Source organism: Sycon ciliatum, chromosome 6 (genome assembly GCF_964019385.1).
Source record: "Sycon ciliatum chromosome 6, ocSycCili1.1, whole genome shotgun sequence".
NCBI lineage: Eukaryota > Metazoa > Porifera > Calcarea > Leucosolenida > Sycettidae > Sycon > Sycon ciliatum.
This window is the reverse complement of record NC_088648.1, coordinates 33,030,972-33,052,445: the sequence shown is the minus strand read 5'-3', so window position 1 is coordinate 33,052,445 and position 21,474 is coordinate 33,030,972. Positions and strand designations below refer to the sequence as shown.

General features: G+C 45.2%; 2 long non-coding RNA genes across 2 annotated transcripts; one reads left to right on the top strand and one right to left on the bottom strand.

Moving 5' to 3' along the window:
- The first annotated feature begins 10,233 nt into the window (after positions 1 to 10,233).
- On the top strand, positions 10,234 to 16,441 carry LOC135818967 (uncharacterized). Its single transcript, XR_010553844.1, has 2 exons — positions 10,234 to 10,437; positions 15,814 to 16,441. It is a non-coding gene; the product is annotated as an uncharacterized LOC135818967 (long non-coding RNA).
- Positions 16,442 to 17,817: 1,376 nt separating this feature from the next.
- Positions 17,818 to 19,232, bottom strand: LOC135818966 (uncharacterized). Its single transcript, XR_010553843.1, has 2 exons — positions 18,910 to 19,232; positions 17,818 to 18,556 (listed from the first exon to the last, which is right to left on the bottom strand). It is a non-coding gene; the product is annotated as an uncharacterized LOC135818966 (long non-coding RNA).
- Between the last annotated feature and the right edge of the window lie 2,242 nt (positions 19,233 to 21,474).

Sequence of the window (21,474 nt, the reverse complement as noted above, 5' to 3'; positions counted from 1 at the left end):
TTTTCCAAATCGACAGAACGCGCACAACACGTATATGGTGAGTAAAAATCATTTTTATACTCATTGTCGTACGTCTAGTGGACTTTTGTTGACTTTTCGTACGACGTGGGCGATCAGTACGACTTATGCCTTTTTTGGGTGACCTGTCAGCGCCATTTTTTACTTCGTCAACATGGCAACACCCAAGGTCCGCAAAAAAGTGTTCGGTTGATTCTGAAGGATCCGACGGATCTGAGATTTGGATCTGGATCTGGATCCGACCAAACGATCATAGCCTAAGTCCCAAAGGTGAAGTGCAATGACATGCATTTGGAACCGTGATCACTAAAATCCTGCGCTTACCGGTAATTCTAAGATTTAGAACTATAAGTGATGTTGCACACCAAAGAACGTCGTTCCGAGGGCCTAGGTCGGGGGCGTTCTTGGAAGAACATCATGCTGGATTGTAGATAAACTATATAACCCGCATGTGTGTGATAACAAAAGCTGCGGTACAGTGCGGAGAAACTAGTATAACATACTAATATCACCAGTAGGTTTTCTAAATTTCTTGTTCTATACTGGAGAATATTCCAGCGAGTGAATCCAGAGCAAGTGCTATGGAAATGGACTAGCGAGAGCTCACAATAGCCATTCAGACCCACGAGTCCTTTCTTGAACCGAACAATAATCATCTATGGCATTCAACATGCAGTTTGGGAAGCCATGCAGTCCTGGGACAAATATCCAAATGCATTCTTGTCTCCAGACCAAACAACGTTTGTTATCATACTTGACAATTTCCAACTCTACGACCACCATGCCAGCTCAAGCAAAAAGAAGCAAAGGAAGACGGAGATTTCTACTTGTGCAGCCATTCAGGGAGGAGCACGAAGGCTGTTTTAACATTACATGATTCGACTGTGCACGCACTTTCCAAAAGTGTACTTATCACACACCACGTGAACTCTTAGGCTGTTTGCAGTGCGATATACTTACATGTGCATGCCCTTGCCGCACATTCACACTCCAGTACAAAACATAATTATGCAAATATATAATGCACATAATGTAACATTCTACGCTTGAAAGCAGATCAGCATTCGAACTTTTCCATTGCCTTCAGGCTGCAACAGCATATTGCCAGAGTGCACAATGGTCCAACCCAACATCTTCCAGTGAACACCATCGGCCATGGCAGTACAGACCATCTGACATTCACTCACACCACCCACATAGAAGAGAAGCAATGTTGATACTTCATAGTTAACACGTTACAAATACTACTGAGGGTGCATATAGGCAGTACACCAGGTTCAGGATGCATTGATCCATTCTTCTGATTCAACTACCTCAGCTGCTCATTTGATCTATGGCTATGCATGCTGTCGTCAGTGAGCCACATCATTGCGAAAGACTGATGACGGAGAGATCATTGCGCGTGTGTAGTCACAATACTATCAGAGAAATACGTTTGGCAAATATAGGAATACTGTGGACAAAATTGTACACAATAACCTGCCTTGAAGCAAATCTCAGAAAGAAAGTGCTGTGCAGATGCATGTCAGCCGCTTCAGATTCAGTCACTTCGTGAGATCCAATATTCTTCCAACTGTACTGTTCAGCCTTCGGTGATCCACAGAGACAGACAAACAATCTGTTCCGTCCTTCCACATGAGAAACAGAGAGTGAACATGTTCCAGTTAATTCCAGTATGAAGGTGGCGGATACAGGGAATGAAAGTCATCGTTGGGCCAACATGACCAGCCTTCAGACATGAGTTCTCAGAGACCTTCGCTCATGATAATGGTATTCACCCTTGGCTACAATCCTGCAAAACACGTGAAAAGATTGCAGCAAAACAAACTGGATGTTATAAAGAAGCAATTTAGGAAAACTAAGCCTATCGTATTTGTAGTACAGTGAAGCTAAGATACAACACCCAGCAGGCAGGCAAACTTGCTAATATCCGATGAATTAGCATGCCTGGTCATGGCACACCGGGTACAAAATGTGCAACCAGCATAACGTTTCCACCAGTATTGATAATCTATCGTAACGTTATTATCAAACTACATAACTGCTAAGAATGTGCAACTACTAACATAAGGTGCGATCGGCTTCGAAATCCAATGATTATGAGCAAGCGCGCATATATTTCTACATGTGCCATGTAGATAGAGTGTTTCATCAGGTTCAGTAGGCATGGATCCACAGTTCATTGTTCTGCTTCAACTACCGTAGCTGTGATGTACAAGTTTTGATCTCTGGCTACGCATGATGGTATTAATGAGCCCAATGGCCCACAAAAACCGAAGTGATGAAACTTTCTGCCGTGGGCAGAGGGATCATCGAGTTGCCCACTTTTGGTTATGTACTCATGCCATTACCAACTATCAGTGCACAAGTACTGCTATGCCCTCACTATGATCCATTGCAACAATATCACCAGGCACATGCATGCTACTGCACCCATTAAACCAAGAGTCGCAAATAGGAAAATCTTTGCTGTGAACCACAGCTAGCTATAAGGTGCTTTGAGTCCAGTTTTGTGGGAAAGTTGCACTGCATGATGCACAATACCACATTGAGCGAAATTCTTTTTTTCACATAGCGTGAAGTGTCTCTCGAGAAATGCAATGCACAATGCATAGCACATCACAGAAAAATCTTGTATTGCACCTGCAGTCTAAAACTGCTTGCCAGCCAGAGCTCTTGAGTCACATGCAGTCACATGCACCAGCATGCAGGAAGTGATGCCCATCACGTGTCACCCAACCTAGAAGTGAAGCTGGACTCAATTTCCTGTGATACGACCTGTGATGGAGCTGCAACAACCAGTGATGCAAGTTTGCAGTCCAATTATTTGAAACTGGCCCGCTATGTTGCTGAGAACGTACTCAAGGCAACATTTGAGAAATTACCTTTCGAAAAAATGTTCGGTACAAACATGGCCGGATATTGTTTAAACTTTACGGTACTGTGTGAAGAAAACAACTATTTTATTGCATAGACTAAAGGAGCCATCCAGCATTATCCATAATTTTCACGAAATGAAAGAAGGACCCTCCTCCACCCCCCCCCCCCATTGATGTCTGTAATATCAATATTTTTTCGAAACGAAACTCCCCTTGACCCACCCACAAACGAAACTTTTTCTCTTCGTGTAAAAGATCGACAATTATGGACCCGGCATTATCGATAATTTTCACGAAATGAAAAGTTTAGTTATGAGTAACTTGTGACCGTCCCCCACCCCCACCTACTCACCCCTCAACGAAAAATAGCTGGAATGGACTAGTGTTTCAGCTATCAATATTTTTCATTACGAAACCCATCTTGACCCACCCGCCGCCCATGAACGATTTTTTTTCTCGTTTCAAAGATACTCAATCTGTTAAAGATAGATAATTATGGACGGCCCCTAACGTGCCAGGTTAAAAATGATTGGACCGTAGAAGATTGTTTGTGATATCACACGATCAGAACAGGTGACAACCAACACTACATGGCTGTATACTTGATGTGCTGCATTTACTGGGTGCAACGCAGGGAGTTGTAGCATCTAGGTAGACGGCACAGGCGACTGTAAAGCTAAATGACATGGGGTTCGACCCAGGGGTTCCTGTTTCAGCCACCCTTGGGGCACCATTGGGCAGATCTATACACGCTCGTACATGGTATTGCTAACCTGGGCCGCTCTCAGGGTCAGTAGGTCAAGGCCGTGATCGCGGGTTGCGCAGATCACGGAGAACCTCCAAATCCTGAACCAAAATTCTATAAAGTATTGTGTAGTCTCCCTACAGTGTAGGTGCTATGACTCCCTGGTGCGATGTACCTGCTGGTAAATAGACAAATTGCAACCAGGCCATAATTCGGATAGAGCAGACGATCCTGTCCTGGACCCTGTTCCACATTCAAAGTATCTAGACTCATATAGTGAGGGAGGAATATTGTGGTACTGACTCCGATTTTCATGCGCTAAGAAATTATCAAGTACATTGTATATGTAACTGTAAGTGATAATCACTCAAAGTACGAAGCTAACAGTAATATTCACTGGTTAGAGGGAAAGGCACAAACGGGAAAGGTCTGAAGAAAAAAATTGACTGTCACCACCAGGATTCGAACCAGGGACCTTCGCTTGAGGCCAGCGATGCTCTAATCACTGAGCTAAGGTGTAGCCGTCATCCCAGCCGAGATCGTTCAACATTTTCTTCAGACTTCGTAACGCACACTAACAACATCAGCTAATGGTATATGTACTCTTTTTCGATTGTACATGCAATCTCTACCTTGTGATGTTGAGCTCTCTTCATTTAGTGGGGGTACTCCGATCGTCTAATGTGAACCACAGTCCACCTACAATTCTACATTTGCAACGTTGTCCAATGTGCATCGGCACGCATTGTACATAACTGTTACAGCAGAGTTTAGATTATCCGCACCCCTCGGGCGCACGCTTTCTCCAGGGGGTTCGGATGGGGAAAAATTCGAATAACGGAGCAGTCACACATCCATCTAAGACTTGCACATTCCTTCACGTTTCCATCAGTTCTCACATTCTCTTCACAGGAACTAGACACACTCTAGCTCCTCAATATGAAAACTGGCATTTCGAATAAGTGATTGTTCGGAATATCGGCATTCTACTGTACCGTAAAGTCGCGGATAAAAGCCGGGCTTATAAGCACATAAGCCGCTTTCTCCATCAGGTTTTAATGCAAACCATGCTTATTATGCACCACTGATATTTTTGCCAGACTTGTATGCCAGGCTTCTACGTGTGACACGCGTAGATCTACCACTGACTACCGGTATGGCGGCAGTTTTACTATGCACCATACATAGCGCATGCACTCTTGACCCACCCGATCCGCGCTTGCATAGAGCAAGGCTTCTACGCGCGACGGGCTTATATGCATTCGACCCGTTTGATTTTCAGGCTTCTATCTGCGATGTGCTTGTATGCAAATCCGGCTTTTATCCGCGACTTTACGGTATTCATATTCACGCTCTGGAACAGGAGATCCTAGTTCGACTCAGACTGCCCTTTCCATAATACGTTTCCCATGTACTCGCAGTTCTTTTATCGGAACATCTTTTCTTCCCAACCTCAAATCCTGTGCAACACCGGTTGGCTTTCCTCAGTTTCCTGAGTGGTGTTACCTCTCAATAGACGCATGAGTGGCCATTCAATATACCGGTATAGTAAAACATGTCCATAATTATCGGAGAAAGGATCGGATGTGGCTAAATAATTTGAAACTGTTCACCTCTCCTCACTGCGCTCTTGGCCCACATTTACCACACCATAGCGAGGAAGTTTGTTCTTGGATAGATGCTCTACATCCTCCAGACATCTATCCAAGAACAAACTTCCTCGCTATGGTGTGGTGAATGTGAGCCAAGAGTGCAGTGGTGGACAGTTGCAAATAATTTTACTACAATGTGCTAAGCAGAACAGAGGCACTAGCACCTGGGTGGAAACTATTCTGAATTTTGAATGCCACGGAAGGCTGAAGGATACCCATGAAACCACTGCCAAAGCAAACACGAATTTGAAAAGCAGTGCATGCATGGTGGCGGTGGGAAAGAGGAGCCAAGGAAAGTGTGCACATATTTTTGTTGAAAGCACGAGAATTCAAAGAAAGCTGGCTGCTTCCTCTATTTCCATGATCGGCCAGTGCCTGCAGCACGAACAGTACATTGTATTACATGTATGTGCATAGACAGACAAATAAACACTAACCTGAGCATGGGTACCGCTTGTATTCGTGGTCAGGAAAGTGAAAGTACGAACGAAGGAGAAGAAGATTGTTGACCATGGCGAACAACTGCATATCCAGAGGGCACACGGCTTGCCAGAATGGGTCGGCTACATCTTCGCTAATTTTCTATCCTAACAACATTCAGCTTCGAGGTCAAGGACGACGGCATTTTTGGAAAGAAATTTCGAATTTTGGAGAAGAAGCTTGCTTTCGGAAAAATGTTCCTTTCACGCAAGGCAGCATGCCAGGTCAGGCGTGTGAACCAGGTGAACTGTGTCAGCAGATCGACGTTTACGTTCCAGGCCGACAGTTTTTTGACCAAGCCGTGAATCGCCCTCGCTCTGACTCGCCCGGCTACGAAGGAGTAATTTTACAACTCTTCAGGCCAGCTCAACCCCTTCGACGCACTCCATTTTGTTTTGCATGGCAACCCTTGGAAACGAAGTCGAATCAGATTTTCGGAATGCAAAACACTGAAAATGCTGTTTTTTTTTTTTTTTGTTTTTTTTTTGCCTGCCAGAAAACTGCCTATTTCTTCATGAAAAAGAGGGTTGAGAAAATGGAATTCACTGAAAATTATTATTATCACACTCATACGTAATGACTGATAAAATGATACATTGTACACCTGTGAAGTAAAAGAAAAAAAGGCCCAACCCTGCCCTGCCAGCTATTTGCTATTTGGGCTTACGGGGGTCGCCATGGCAAATAATAATATTAAAGAACTAAAGACTATAAAATTAATGACGGGAAGTGCCAGCTTCGGCAGCAACTAGGGAGGCAGAAGAAGAGACAGGTGCATGTACAGCGAAAACAGAGCGGCTACCACGCAGGCACATGACACTCGCTCTGAGCAACGCAAAGCTAAGGCGGCAGCGGATGAATGACATAACAACCGAATACGGTTCGCCGCTTTTCTCAGCAATGAGAGATGCAATTCGCTTGTAAAGCGAGGCAGATTGCTTGCCCATGCCACCGGTTGTCGAGAAGACCAACGGGACAAAAGAAGCATGCTCGATCTCCCGCAGCCTCTCTTCATACGATCTCTTCTTCGCTTTCTCATGGCGAACGTAGGTGGCAGAAATGGAGGAGGACTGGTTCGAAGACGCAAAAGGGTTGAACACCCGGACGTCGAAGAAGGTGCGTTCGAACCGCCCTCCCCACACTCCATTTGCTGCTACGTCCAAGCGAGCCTGGTCGTCGCGGATGGCGGTGCGATAGCGCAGCTGCTCCCCACTCAGGGGCTCCAGATGAGGCTCTACAGACACGTTGGTGGCAACACGCTTCAAGAAACCAGCGGTCACATCGCGGATCTCGTTATTTAGAAAAGCGATCCTGTCAGCTTTTCTATTATTGTGTTCACATGGCAGAAAAAACGACATCGCTATGCTACGTAAGTTTCTACGTAAGGTGCTCGGTATTTCACTTAGGCTACGTAAGTCTCTACGTAAGGTGCTCGGTATTAGATCTACCAACGCTTGGTAGCCGTGTGCTGTGCACGTGCACGGCAGACATTGTGTTCAGTGCATGCAGTCCGCGGATCCGTGTTCGGATGTGCATGCGCGAGGAACTTCCTTCTTTGGAACTGCTTCTTGCATGAGCTGTTTCGGATATTTCGTCTCATGGCCTGGCTTATTTCGTTTCGGCGCTGCTGAGACCTCCTTTCGCGGAATATTACTCAATGACAGGTGAGTTGACCAGTTGCCTTTGATTCATTCAGGAAAAGTGTGCTGATTTTGGGGCGGAATGCAATAAATAATGGAAAAGTTGACAGGATCTCTTTTCTAAATTTTGCTTTTCTGCTGCCGAGCTGCGAGGCCTCCTTTTACGGAATACTCGATGACAGGTGATCTCTAAGTTGACCGGTTTCCTTCGATTCATTTGCTTATGTTCACCTTTCATTTACGGAAACGTGTGCTGACTTTATTCGGATTTAGATCCATTTTTATCTCTTTGCCCTTGTCTACAGTGTGCGAAGAACGCGAGTTCAACTTCCTGACGGTAAGGCTTATGTTAGATGTGTTGTCGAAATACTCATATTCATTGTACATTGGTACGTTACAAGTAAGGCACTGGTCAGTGGCATACTATCGTTGGCAGTTCCCAATCTGGAGGGAAAGGTTCAAGTACCAATTGACCGAGTTTGCAAAATAAATTCGCATATCAGGGGAAATCTCTATTGTGGAGAGGTTCAGTAACTTGTTTGTTTCATACGAAACAAGCCAATGGGTGCAGTCTCGTCTCGTGAAAATCTCGTACTTGTATGATTGGATTTGTTTAGTCAAGTCTGGGCTGTTTGATTTGTGAGTACCGCCGAGATTGCACTGCCCCAAATAAAGTTTCGTGCCGCCAAAGCAAGAATTACGATCTGCAATCTGTTTGTAGTACCTGTAAGAATGTGAAGTACATGTATCGTACTTTCTCTGTTGCTGTTTCAGTTGCCGTCATGTTGCTAAAGAAAGGTTCAGTAGAGAGGTTCTGCAAAACGAAAATTCGAACGAAGTTTCGCGACAGTCCTTGCGAAAGTGTGTGCGAATTTTTGCACGAACTTTGCGTTCTGCACATTTTCGTAGTTTGCGCGGGCCAAGTGCACGTACGCCATGACCCGATCTCACGAAATTTCCTACGACAGTTCATTTCGCGTTCCCTGCAAGTTTCGCGTCCAAAGGTCCAAAGTTTCGCACTTCATGATGTAGAGCGAAAGTTTGTACGCATTTTCGTTTTGCAGAATCTCTCTAGTGACTCAATTGTTTCATACGAGACGAGTCAATGAGTCGGTGTGGCTTAGAATTTTTCGCTGTAGAAGAAATCTATTCGTATGTCTATTGGAGATATAATTGTATTCTCTGGTTATAAAATAGGTTAAGCTCACAGAATAAATACCATCGGTCCCTTGGAGTTCGTCCTAAAGAGGTTCGACTGGATTTCATTCATACTCACCAAAAGATGTGTAAGATTTTATTATTGTGGAGTGCCTTGTTTATCTCTCAGTACCTCCAACCATAGCCTTGCCCCTTTTCTCCTCAGGATCAGTGTAGTTGTTGGAACGAGGTTTTGGACTCAGCAATGTATTCGTTTACATTTTAATACATGTTTATTGTTCCTCCTTTGCTGTGTTGTTTTAGACAATCGTGGACTAACAGTTTGAAGTCATTGAACTACTTCCAAAAGTTGTATTGACATCAACAGGATTACGATTTCAGTTTCAATATGATGCTGGATGACCTTATCACGATAACCCATGACTATAAACACAGAATCAACAAAAACATCTGCGACGCGCACCTGGCGCATGGCTACATTTCTCAAATAAATCTGATTGAGGGTGGAGAAATCTGAAATATCTGAAAGGCAAGACAATTTTATGACAGAGTCATGAAATTCTGCAACAGCAACATGCACAGAATGACCTCCGTATAAAAAAAGTATCACCACCACTGCTCACATGTTTCCCCGCAGAAGAACATGCATTATGCTAGTGCCATTTTCTGCAAGAAAAGGCTTGCATATCAATGCGTATAATAATTATGGTATTGATATGATGTGAAGGCCATCATTTACATATTGATATAGGGCATTCCATTGATTGGTGACAGAAAAAACAAAAGAAATTATAGCAATAAAAACTGCTTTATGGCAGTTTTCTAAAAAAAGTTATTGTGTTCTAGTCTATGGACCCCGTCTAAAAAGTAAGAAATTAACGAAATGTGATAGCTGAAAATTAAAATTTCACACAAAACCTCACAATAATCACACACAGAATGAAAAGCTACATGCAGAAGACCTTTTCCCCTCGTGATCCTCTTTCCTATGCATGCATGTTGCCACTTTGATTGTTGGTGCCGCACAAGTTTAGTGTTGAAAGCAGCATTTCAAGTGTTGTGATTATTGTGAGGTTTTGTGTGAAATTTTAATTTTCAGCTATCACATTTCGTTAATTTCTTACTTTTTAGACGGGGTCCATAGACTAGAACACAATAACTTTTTTTAGAAAACTGCCATATTAAAAGCAGTTTTTATTGCTATAATGCCTGATGGTAGGGTAACCGCCGGTGGGGCACGAGAGGGCATGGGCCACAGTAAACTGGCTTCCACAAACGCACCCTGATGGCATGCGCTGTGGTTGCGGTTTTCGGCACGCGCTTTTTTCGGAAAAGCACAGTCGAAAATCATTCCGAAATTCGGAATGCAAAACCTCTCTAATAATAATAAAACGGAACGAAACGAAACGAAAACGGGCTAGCCTTTTTTTGAGTACGCACGGAACGAAAATTTGTACAATTTTGCACTCCAGATCCATGCAGTCGGTGATTTTTTTGTTTGAACTGAAAAATACAAAAGTAAATGAAACACCACAGTCCGTGCGCCAAGGGCCCAAGGGCTGATTTTATTTGCAACCGCGGGAAACGAAGTCACCAAGACGCCTTCATTTGAGGCTTTTGGAATTGGAGAATTTATTGAATTTAGGTATGGCTCTCGTCCCTGCTAGAGAACTAACCAAGACCCTGTGGGGGCAGAAGGAGACTTCTTTGGCTCCGTGAATACACTAGCCATGCGGTGGTCTAGTTAGTTTGAGTGTGTGGTTCGTATTCAAAGTGTTCCAAGCCGCAGTTCACTCGAAGGTCATCGTGGATACGTCTGCAGTTGAAAATCAAGGCTGGAAAGGACTGCCTGGTGTGTCCGAACGGTATGTTTTGCACTGAAGGCATTTTTTGTATGAATCGTTGAAAGTGTCTACTTGTTCGAAATGCAAAAGAGATGGTCGTAGATCCTTGGCCCACAACGCCCCACTAAATAAACTATGACCTGTCGTGAAATTATGTGAAATGGACCGTATGCGTGTTAAAACAAAATGGCGTCACGATTTATTGAAAGTGGTATAGTTGGTGGTACGAGTGTTCAAAACCATTTGAACTTCATACTGTTCGTCTTCTTTTTGACATGCTCTCTTTCCATCGTCCTTAGCTTTTGTTTGTTGAGAGCTGTTTTGGCTTTCTCCTATACCTCTGGGGGATGCCAAGTGATGGTTTTGAGAGGCTGGTGATGGCTGTGAGCGAGAGTTTGCCGATCGGCGTCGTCCTCGCTATAGCGATGAAAATACTAGTTACTGCGCAGCTGGCAGCTATCACAAGACGTCGGAGCGTCCAGGAGCAAAGGAATCTTGGGTTTTCACTGGAATCTAGTTCATCCAGCATCGTGTAGCCCACCGTCGGTGAATGGCGGTCCAGAAAGGTCGAACCTGGTCTTCTGCAGCATCTCGCAGTCCTGCGAGGCACACTGAATACGCCTGTCATGTATTCTACAAATAAAAATCACGAAGTAGTGGACTTTACAGATGAGTCTATCCTGTATGCTGCAAAAGACACAGGAAATGTGACTGGTGTCCGTACACTGGACGCCAATATCATCCCAGTCTTCTCCTGCAGGATCTGTTTGACATTGACATACCGGTATGCAGTGGGTCGACATTGGCCTGGTTTGGCAGCTATCTGCCTGGGTGGATGTAGCAGGTTTGCATTGGCGCGTCGTCCAGTCCGACATTTTCTTGTAACTGTGGAGTACCGGCAGGGTTTGAGAGGTTGCTCGTGCTGTGAACACATCTCTACTGCCTGTCTCGTCCTGGAAGTGCCGTCTCGCCGCTTCCTTGCTCTACAGTCACGCCGTTATTTCGCTTTGTTTCGTGGTGCAGCTCAAACCCTGCCCAAACAACTGTGAGCTCGCAACATGGTATGGACAAATTGCACCACTCATGCTGGTTAACTAAAACCGGGATAGTCGAGTAAGCGAGTTCACTCCCTGGGCCATGGTAAGATCTGTTCAGCGCGGGCTATTCCAACCTCCAAGTGCATAGTCACCGATCGATCCATGCGATGGTGGTTGACCTACAAAGAGCCAAGGTCTACGAGTACTACTATTGGATGCTGTCTACATGCAGTCAACAAAGTCAAAGTACCTCAGTATGCCCCAGAATAGGGCATGTGCATCTATAGCATGACACAACAGGGGTTCTGGCGGCGCCTGTCAAACAAGCAGTAGCGACTAGTGCCAGCTACCTATTGGAGGCTAGCCGCTACAGTCTGTCACTGGAGATAATTATTATGTTCACTGTTTAGACTGAGCACAATCAATGATGCCTAATCAATCTGCCCAATTTGTGTTCTGTTCCACCTAATTATAACGTCCCATCGCATCAACCCTACTACACGCACATGTCGTCACTCTAGCACGACTTGTGTTATTATTGTTTATTTTGATTCACACGATAAATAGAGCACAATAAACGTTAACTTGACCGAAGGTTAAAGGTGACTGCAGAATAATATAGAGGAACACATCGAGGTACAGGTACCGGCATCAATACAGTATCAGAGAGAAACAAACAAAAATGAGAGGTACGCAGAAAAAACTCTCGTAAGCCCAAGGGGAAGTGGTTGAGGGATGAATGCACTCTCCACGCTCATCTACACTGTTCGTGGAAATGCACACATACATACAATAATATACAACATAGCAATAGCATGCACAGAACCGAACAATGTCATGTTCACACATGCAAGCACAGACCTGAACATTAGTACCAAAAGCCGATACAGACAATATCCCCATACACACAGATGCACACACACACACACAATGTCCCATGTATGCGCCCGTGGCAAGAAAAGCACGCAAATCTACAAATGCACTGGATGTGAACCCACAGATTTTCTCTTATAGCAACGATAGCGGATCTGATTCTGAATGAAACACACACACAATACAATCATTGAATGCCCATCCGCAGATGATGGCAGGTCCTGAAAGAACAAGCAGTGTTCCAGTGATGGGGAACAGAACTTCGATTGGCGAGTGAGGTATACACACACACACACACACACACACACGTGCGTGCGCGGGCACACAATAAAGTATTCAGAAATAGAACCGACATCGTAGTATTCATTGGTTGGGGAATGGAAAGGAAAATAAAACATTGCTGTAGGTTATTGTTGTAAGGACACTGGGAGCACAACAGAAAGGTAAGCAACTTGCTTTGAAGCAAAGAAAGTTATTATTCCACGGATCTCAGAAGGAAGGAACGTTCCAGAATGCTGCACTGGCAACAGGCGGCCTGCATGTGCGCGGCCCCTGCAGTCGGTCCAGCTGCCGGCCTTGCAGTGCTGAAAAGAATGTGCAGTACAGCATGTCACATCGTATCGCAGCCTGGAAAAATAGGCGCTGGGAAGTCCTAGTTATGTGCTTACCTACACCACGATGCACCAATCTTCTGAGCTACTTTGGCAACAACTTTGTCCACTTGAGACTCCCATGGGCTGAGCCAGTTGTTGAGGGCTGCACCAAGGTGGACAGCAATGACCGCTGATGGCAAGGCAATCCATGACACACAGTCACTAGGGCATCGTCAACATGGCGCTGAGGCTGGATCGATAAAATCAACCTTTAGGCTGCCGCGGGGTTGTCTCGAAGCTAGTCAGTCAGCCTGGTCACCGCCATTGACGAACCAGTCGCCACCGCCAGCAGTGGCGGTAGGTTGTGACAAGTGTGGTGCAATATTAGTCAGCAAATTCAGTACTCAGGATAAGATAAGTGACAAAGGGAACGTTGTGTTTGATAATATTGAAGTGAACAGGGATGATCACAAACCCTGCGCGTACTCCACCGTGAGTTACAAGAAAAATCCGGACTGGACGACGAGCAAACACCAACCTGCTACATCCAACCAGGCAGATACTATTACGCCGATAGCTGCCAAACCAGGTCAATGCCGACCTACTGCATAATGTCAATGTCAAACAGATCCTGCAGGAGAAGACTGGGGTGTTGGCGTCCAGTCACTGAGTGTACAGACACCAGTCACATTTCCTGCGTCTTTTGCAGCATACAGGATAGACTCATCACTGTAAAGTCCACTACTTCGTGATTTTTATTTGTAGAATACATGACAGGCGTATTCAGTGTGCCTCGCAGGACTGCGAGATGCTGCAGAAGACCAGGTTCGACCTTTCTGGACCGCCATTCACCGACGGTGGGCTACACGATGCTGGATGAACTAGATTCCAGTGAAAACCCAAGATTCCTTTGCTCCTGGACGCTCCGACGTCTTGTGATATCTGCCAGGTGCGCAGTAACTAGTATTTTCATCGCTATAGCGAGGACGACGCCGATCGGCAAACTCTCGCTCACAGCCATCACCAGCCTCTCAAAACCATCACTTGGCATCCCCCAGAGGTATAGGAGAAAGCCAAAACAGCTCTCAACAAACAAAAGCTAAGGACGATGGAAAGAGAGCATGTCAAAAAGAAGACGAACAGTATGAAGTTCAAATGGTTTTGAACACTCGTACCACCAACTATACCACTTTCAATAAATCGTGACGCCATTTTGTTTTAACATGAATATCGCGGATTGATCAACACAATCATCCACAAATTATCCTATGCCAAAGTACTGCAAATGCAAATAATGGCATCCCTTTACCTAGGTCATGTTTGTAGGGCCTTATGTCACATCTTTGCATGATTTCCTCATGCAAATCGTGTGCCTAGCTTCGAAAACACATTGCGCTAAGGGCCGAATATATACCTGTGAATCAGAACAACAGCACTCACTATTGCTTTCATGAGTGGTAATGGTCAACTGAAAGGAAACTTCTATCCATCAACTCATAAGTAAAGTAATGACTAATCTCCTTGCTGCGCATGTGGTTCCTTCGTATTTACATGTACCGTAAAGTACCGCCAGAGTGCCCCACAATCTCGTCCTTTCGGGGTCGTATTGTGGAGGTGGTCTCCTGTCTGTAGGTTATACGACACGAACTTTGTACACATATTGCACGCTCTCACGATCCGTACCTTCGAGCGGAAACGAGCTCCACACAAAAACCTGCTTAGTGTGACCCTAGTACACTAAGTTGCTCACACCGTACGAACTTCGTTGCACTCTGCCATACGATTTTCCTTTCCCTGGCTGTAAAATCTGCCGCGGCAAAATATAGGTGGGGCGCTCTCGCGGTACTTTACGGTATGTGCGCCTCTCTGTGTTCGGTGAAGGATTTGGAATATTTGCGCACGACTTCAGGATAGTGCACATTGTGTGGATGTACCTGCGTATGTAATCCTTTCATGATTTAAAATTTAGGAGCCGTGTTTCTCATCACCGTGGACAAGTAAATGTCGGCCAATTACGTAGCGTTTGGAGACTTGCACAAGTACAGTTGCGTGTCAATTATGCGGCACCCGCGGAATAAAATGAATATTCTGGACGACTGAAGCTACAAAGCCATCTTGTGTTAACAGATCAAAAAGACAGTACTTCGAAGTACCTGTATTTATCACTAGTATTACCCTGAGACAGTCGTGCTCATCTCTAGAGACTGGCTTGTATTTAACTCAACGTAATGGCAACTTTCATGATGCTGACTGTCTACATTTACTTGAAGTAGGACTATAAATACTAAATATAAGGTCTATAAGCTGTCAGTGCGGTGCTGTTGGATACCCGACATGCCATGTGACTGACCGCCAGATAAACGACATGCGATTGTACCGGTCACAGTGTAGCTGGGTTTTCACGAAAAAATGAAACTTATACGATTGTGAGAAAAGTTCAGAAACCACACTTACACACGTACACACACACACACATGCGCGCGTACGCGCACACACACACACCTGTCCTGTTCTGTTGAGCCACTACCACAACTTGGCACAAGGATCGCATCGGCCCCAACGGGGCAGTAGAGCGAAAGTGAGAGGTGTTGGCTTCGAGTTCACCTATCTCTACGGTGAACGCAACCTCGATCGAAAGTCATGCCAAACGGATTTATCTACCACACGCGCGCGTGCGCGTATACAAAACGGAGGAAGGATTACTTACTCTCCCTGTATGATGTATCTGTTGTATTCGTGAACAATGTCATTGATGTTTTTCCATGCATGTTTTTGAATATGCGAGCATAACTTCCAACATCAAGCGCATTCTTGCTTCTCATCAGCATGTACAAGTTTATGTTGGGCAGTTATGTAGCGTTTGTTTTACCGGCTGCGTTTGTTGGTGCTTGCAGGTCATTGGCATGCTATCTGTTTCACAGAAGCTCGTGTAACAGGTTCACCGTACAGCTATGAATGCAATGTAGCGTGTCGAAGCCACTTTGGTATGACGTGATGCCTAATTTCCTGGTTGCACCAAAATTGCGAGTATGCAAGTGATCGTCAAGCCTGTCCCCTGTACAGTAGCCGTCTTGCCTTGTTACGCCTGGTTCTGACTCTGCGTTCTCGTATACTCCATGCAATGTTACAAGGAATACTGCTCCCTTCTCAAGCAATTCATTGGCAACAAAACGCTCGGCTATGCCCTGTAACTTTGCTGTGCGGTTTGTGCTTCGTCAATGTTGTGTACCAGTTCATGATCTGTGCTTGCTGGTCTGTTTGTTTTCTCTCGCACAATTGAGGCGCTGTAGCACAGTGTACATTGTCGATCATCCTGCCCAGGCTCTGATCTCACGTACCACAGTACGGTTTCTCTTGTTGCTCACTGTAATGTGCATGATACAAGCTCCTTGGTACTCCATCATCACCTGGTGCTGTTGCTGCCATTGTTGGACCCTGCTGATATCCTTCTCGCAATGCCCGAACGTTGTTCCAACAAATGCACAACTCGCTCTTAGTTGTCACATTCGGTTTGGTCTCGTTCCAGTCTTTCGAATTGAGTGAGTGCGTAAACTTGTGTGAAGTGGTGAAGCAAAAGCCGTGCGCCGGCAAACATTCAATGTCCGGGTGTAATGACGCACCAAGGCCCCGGGACTTGCGTCCAATTCCTGAGTGATTTTTGTGTGCCTAGCCTCTAGGTATCATACCATATTGGTTTGGTTCAACTGTTTTGGATGCCCACTGCAATACCATTCACTGTATTATGTGTGTATGTTATCCAAGAAATCTCCCATATTTTTGGGTGGACAAGCCTCGCCATAAGTCAGTAACCTGGCATTTTGCACCAACAGAACTCCTAGGATATCAGCGCCGTCTCAGTACCTGGGGACAGTTGTAAAGAAAAAGAAAAAATACCCTTGGCCCACAATGCCCCACTAAATAATCCGAAGGGTGTCGCGAAGACGACAATTTCCTTACCTTTCTTTCGTGGACGAAAAAAGACACTTCGCTTCGTCCGTTGCGCATGAAACGAAACATGAGGGTAGTGTTTATCAATTAGAATCGGTATCGTGCACGAAGGAATGGCGAAAAGGTACTATGCTCGAGCGCTGGTCGTCGTCTTGTTTGTCAATTTTGAGTCCCATTGAGAATTTTCTTCTCCAGACCTCTCAAATTTCCCGCGGTTGCAAATAAAGCTGTGTTCACAACAGTCCGTGCGCCAGATTCAAAAAAGTCGTCTAAAAGTTGACTTTTCATTTTCCGCACTGGGCAGTTTGCGGGTACTTTTTGAGTCGCATTCTCAATGGTGGACAATTTTGGAAAATGGTTTTGTGTCAATGGCTCGTTTGTTTTGGCATTTCGCTACCTGTGTGGTGAGCCTAAAAATTGCGCTTAGCCGTGGCAACGCAACGCAATGGTGTATTCCGTTTTTCAGCCAGATGACTTGTTTCGCTGTGGTCCGGCATCTTCCGAGATTCTTAGCCGTCGTCGAATTCGAGTATTTTCGAAACATTTTTTAGGGTGCAGGCGTGGGGAAAGGCTTTCACTCCCAGCCAATGGCACCATTTGGCATAACTCAGCCCTATGAACACGTCACCAGGCCCTCGTTAGTGTCCAGCCCATATTTCCAAAAAATGGACTGGACTTGAAACTTGAGTGTACAGACAGTACTATGCATTATGCACGTAATGACCGTATGCAATAACTTTCACAAGCTACACAACAAGGACTCGCTGCAGAATAACATGATATTCACACCATATGCCATTGTGGTGCACCGTGATACCAATGACAGTATATTTATCGGTGATCAATTGCCTACTGGGTCGCTCCGTTGCCGAGAACGTCAACTTTGCGGACTGTGGAATGACCCGCGACACCACCAACCACCCCTGACACAAAGCCAAATGCTGAAAGAGCTGACTGATACGGTACCTAGCAAGTTAACTGGATAATGCTTATCTTCAACAAAACCAGGACATAAAACAGTGCTATGATAAACTACCTCCAGTCACCGGAAACAAAAACAGTGCATTACGCATATTATGGATAGAGATTGCACTAGTACATGTATAATTGTATACCAATCTTAGAGTAAGAAAACAAGTTATCGGGTCTATACCATCAGAGTTGGCAGCTATATGTATTGGATTCTCCTGGTGTGCAGAATGATGCTGGCGGCGTGGTTCATATCCACTGTTGGCTTGCTGTCGGCAGTACCTTCACTATCTCACGTCTAAGGCATTTTATAGTCTGCATGACTTGGATCACAACGCCATAGTTATCCACACGAGAATGGTAATAAATCCAGATCACTAAGGCCTTCTTCATTGCAGTTGGCGCAATACGTTCACGGGATCGCGTCTCCGACCTCCAAATTGTAATTATAGCTGGCTAGTCTGTTGTTTATTGGCAGACAAGAATTGCGATGCTTCTTCAAAAGAGGCAGTTTAGCGATGTCTGTCCATGACATATTCCGCATTGCTGTGTGTGGAAGGAAAGGTGCAACAACATTAGATTGCTGCTGGCCATAGACATCAAACTGCAACATCTGGGCTTCAGCTGTCACAGGTCCATTGACAGAGAGACTGCCGCATATTGCACATACTGCAAACTATTGACTTCATGCCATCGCCTCATGGATCAGAAGTCACCACACTGAAAGAAGAACAGCAGAGGAAAACAGAACTGATGCAGTTAATTGATGCAGTTAATTGGCAGCAACAAATTTACTCCTTCATTTCATTCGACGAATTTGAGTCGTGCAATGCAAGAAAAAAGTCAGAGAGCAGGATCTAGGAGAGGGCATGCACCAGTGCTGTTGTGCCTATAATAATTAGATGCTCAGAATTTCACCACAATAATGCACATAATACTGACATATTTACTCTATGCAATCTAGTAGTCAACAAATTCAGAAAAAATCTAGTTTCTCGTGCATTCGAAAGATAAAGCTTTGGTCTATCCCCCCACAAAGCGGCTTTAGTGTCCGCGATGGGTAAATGCCTTACCTGGTGTGAAAATGGTGACCATATTCCTCGTTTCAGCAATTACAAAAGTGAGACATTCGTCCTTGGTGGCTGCTCACGAACTGCAAGCTCCAAAATAATTCTCCAGGGTACGGCCATAGGTGTCTACATCACTCCGAGCCATCTCTCCAGTGTAGGAACGGTCTCCTGACGAGACTAGAAGGGCTCTAAGCAGCAAATTTCATTGAAATATTCACCATTCGGAGATAGGCGAAATCAACAGAAAACAAGCCCGCAGGTGCGGCGCCTTGGAGGCTACGATTCCCGCGAGAAAATGAAAATCGGTCTCTCAAGGGCCTTGGCGCACGAACCGACAACTGGCGCGTGGACGCGGTACGCTTGCGGTTCATGCGCCCCCAAACGCGCGCTCAACCTTTCACAAAAAACAGCAATCCGAGTCGTATTTAGCGCGTGCGACACCTTCGAGTACTAATTTTTTGACCCCGCCAGTCAAAGTGACTGGCATGTACGCTGATACGCGCCTGATACGCGCTGAAAATTCCAACATGTTGGAAGTTCCATTTCGGCGCGTTTCCGTACGCATGGCGCCCCAAAAGCCAGCAAAAATACGCACAAACGCGTGGTTTCACGCGTACACGCGCCAGTTGTGAACACAGCTTAAGCTGTGTTCACAACTGGCGCGTGGACGCGGTACGCTTGCGGTTCATGCGCCCCCAAACGCGCGCTCAGCCTTTCACAAAAAACAGCAATCCGAGTCGTATTTAGCGCGTGCGACACCTTCGAGTACTAATTTTTTGACCCCGCCAGTCAAAGTGACTGGCATGTACGCTGATACGCGCCTGATACGCGCTGAAAATTCCAACATGTTGGAAGTTCCATTTCGGCGCGTTTCCGTACGCATGGCGCCCCAAAAGCCAGCAAAAATACGGGTAGGACTAAAGGGACAAGCTTATCTATTTTTGCGGATTTTCTTTCATAAAAAATAAACGTCACAGGCTGCTCTTCGGAGGTGTCCGCGGCCCAGCGGTCCGGGCAAGCGACCAAGCGACCGCATCTCAGTGGGACACTTGTCCGTGGCCTTTGTACTGGAATCTGTGGGAGAGCCTTTCCAGGGACTACACACCTGGGTACCGGGTATGGACAAATCCCTGGCCTGCTGGTGTTGCTCCTTTTTTGTTCCTTTCCTTTTTATTTGTTTTTGCTGAGAAAGAAACGTTGCCGCATGAAAAGCTTTCTGTTCACGCCAGCGCCTTTGGCATTTTCTCTAGTAACATTGCTGGCTGATAATGGTCATTGCTCGTGATGCCAATGGTGAAGAGAAGCTGGGTTTCTTGCCATTTGAAACTTCCTGACTCTGAAAATGTAGCTTGAACTAAGAGCTCCAAGTATCAAGTTTAGTTTTTCGTTGTGCCAGACCTATTGTTAGAAGCTGCAGAGATGAGGAGCAAGGGCCTAGCCTAGGGAGGCGTTGGATTAATGCCAATAATGGTGTTTATGGCCCTGAAGACGCCAGCGGTTTTCACTTGTCAGGAGGACAGCCAAGTTGGAGCAGGCAGATGACAGATTATTTGACTGAGTATTTATAGCAGATCGTCTCAGCACCTCATGGTTACTAGTATCTGACAAATGCCTCTTATTGCTAGTCTGCATTAGAGCATAGCAGAATTGATCATGTCACAAGTAGTTACAAGACTTGATGTCCTACGATTATGCTCAGATCATGTTGCAACTTCACGGGAATATTCGTCCTGCCACTGTGCGCTCTCCCAGAATTGCATGCAGAAGTTACATGCCTGTCACAGTTTCGATGGACAACGCCTTTGCATTGCTTATGGATGCAAGCGGATGGAGTGTAGACCAGATGAGAGGAAGTGATCCGGATATTCAACTAGCTTGGACTGCCATAATTAATTGGCCAGATGCCTGGACCATCTGAACATTGCTCCGAACCAATCCACAGAAACAATACCCACACAGGAAGCCAAATGATAAACCCATTCAGCAGCTATCGAACCTTTCATCAAAACGTAATGCAGTGCATGCCTACTACTACTACTCAAATGAGATCAACGGATGCCACATGCAGATACAACGTGGAGGCTCAGTATTTTCAAGAACACAGTGCAGTCTAGACAACTAGAACAACGGGTCTTGCACCTAATGTCCCTGATTTGCTTGCCGTATTTAGGTCCTTGCAATTCTCCGATGGTTATGTACCACAGTATGAGATATATGAGGGATCCCGGCAGCATGATAGATCCATCGGTACGTGAAATTCTCCTGGACGTTTGTGTGTGTTTATAGTGGTACAGGACATGTGATGTACGCCTCTTTGGTCGCTCACACATGATCCATTACCAGCATTGGTTACACTTTATTATCAATTAATATTTGTTATGACTTACGCTGGTCTGCGTACCCACCCACTCTACTCTAAAAAGTAGAGACTCTCGCTTGCCATTAATTTATCCGATAGTTTGACTCTCTAGGAGTTTCCCTACTACATGTATTATATGATAATTTATATTACCAATGCTCTAGACAGCAAGCTGTTTAACAATTATCCTTCTACATGACATTGTATAA